This window comes from Pygoscelis adeliae, unplaced genomic scaffold (assembly GCF_000699105.1).
Source record: "Pygoscelis adeliae isolate BGI_AS28 unplaced genomic scaffold, ASM69910v1 Scaffold760, whole genome shotgun sequence".
In the NCBI taxonomy this organism is placed as follows: Eukaryota; Metazoa; Chordata; class Aves; order Sphenisciformes; family Spheniscidae; genus Pygoscelis; species Pygoscelis adeliae.
This window is the reverse complement of record NW_008823868.1, coordinates 241,779-243,822: the sequence shown is the minus strand read 5'-3', so window position 1 is coordinate 243,822 and position 2,044 is coordinate 241,779.

Here is a 2,044-nt window from a genome sequence, read left to right as displayed (position 1 = left end):
AGGTAGGCGGGGTGCACCTCCCAGCATCCCGTGTGAAGCCGGTCCGGCGAAGCACGGCCACTCGCTGACAGCAGGCTCTCCTTCCCTGATGCGTTGCAGCACTGCGCGGGCACGAGCGCAGGAGGTGAAGCGCAGCACAGTCGTCCCCGGTCGCAGCTGAGCGCGCTGAACTGCGGTGGAGCAGTGAAGCACGGTGCGCCGTGGTGAGGCGCAGAACAGCGTGAGGCCCGGTGAATCCAGCACAGGTGCCGCGAATCGTGGCGTCGCCGCCTCCCGTCGCGGCGAATCGTGGCACGGGACAGTAGAACACGGCACGGCTCCCCCAGCACACAAGGGCATCGCGGCGCACCATGGCGGAGCTCCGCCAGGTCACGGTGCAGTGCAGTGCAGTCCAGTGAAGCTCGGTGCAGCCCCCCTCCCCCCGGCTTGATTTGCTCTTACTTTCCTCTTGGCTTTTACCACCAGCCGTAGCAATTAACCACCAACGTAGTGCAGTTTATACCTTTCCTACGTGCACACCTGACCGCGAAAACAAGAGCGGCGGCGACAGCCAAGGCAAGCAGCCCGGGGCCGGCAGCCTTCCTTCTCTGTTCTGCTACCCCAGCAAGACAAAAAATAGCTACGGCTGTTCTTCCCAGTTGTTTTCGTCACCCAAACTAGAACCTCGCCTGCCAGAGGAGGCTCTGGTGCTATCTGAGGTCTGAGTAACTAACTGCACTTTACACAAATAGGTAAGTTAAACTATAATCTAAAATAGGAAGCTTATTTCTGGAGATTGAAAGGAAAGAAGGGATGGGGCTGGAGGGTACCGAGCATGGATGGCGAAGTGCTGAAAACGTTCATTTCCTTAAAACCAGCACTTCTTTCGAGAAGGGGGAAAAAAAAAAGAGGCTGGTAAAAGTCTAGGCACAGATGTTCCAGCTGCGAGTTTAACATGTCAGTTGGTTATAACCAAGTGCTACAGAGTGCTAAGAAAGAAAAAACAACGCTAGGAGCAGTACTACAAGAAGTTGAAACGAAGCACCCAAAAGCAGTGATGATGGGCAAATAAAGCGATGGGTGCTGCTGGTGGTGGCATTACCTCCAACTCCCCTTTCCAGCCTGCGGTTCCCGTAGCTGCTTGTGTTGCCAGACGTGTCGCCAGATCCTCCTTTGCCATCTGGTTCTGCCTCCTTAAACCGGGAAGAAGAGCTGGAAGTGCCTTGGCCGTAGCCTGGCAGCTGCTCGCTCTTGAGGCTCGGGAAACAAGCTGTTGCGACGATGTCTTGTGCACTTTTTTTTTTTCCCTCCTCACTTTCAGCGATTATTCTGGCACCACTCAGAGCCGTCCCCTGCTGAGGAGCATCCCGGGTGGAGAGGAGCACGCTTCCCCAACAGGCCGGTGGGAAGGCACCCGGGCTCACGCCCGAAGCCACGAGTGCTGGGGGTTGAGATTTCCCACTGGTGTTTCTGCACTGAAGCCCCCATCGACACCTTACTTCCCTGTAAAGCTTTCCCGAGGGACAGATAGAGAGAGAGATTGCTTCTGGTGAACCACACCGCCCCGGGACATTGCCTTTCCTCTGCCGGAACCGCTGCTCTGCCTCTGCCAGCAGTTTCCCCGTAGGCTCGGCAAGAGGGTCTGGGTTACCGCCCTGCACCTGGAGCCCTCGGCTTTGATGCGCTAAGAATTCACGTCACGAGCACTCGGCCAGCCTCCAAATCAATGCACGACATGGGGGGGGGGGTTTATTCTGAACCCCGAGGAGGTAAGTAAGTACTGCAGAAGAAGCCTAACCCAAACAAAGCCAAAGATCTGTTCTGAATTAGCATTTACTTCTATGCAGGAGTTTTCTTATTCATGCAGTTCTAACAGGTTTTTGGAGACCGCACCACACGCGAGTTTCCAATTCAGCACGCAAGGAGCGCACGGCTTTTGTACGCCATCTCCACGCGGAACACGAGCCAGGCAACCGAGTGCTGACGCAGCTCGGACAGGGCCTCTTCGAACCAGGAGGAGCATGCCCAGCTCACCTCACCGCAAGCGGTCCGGGGAGAATTCCGA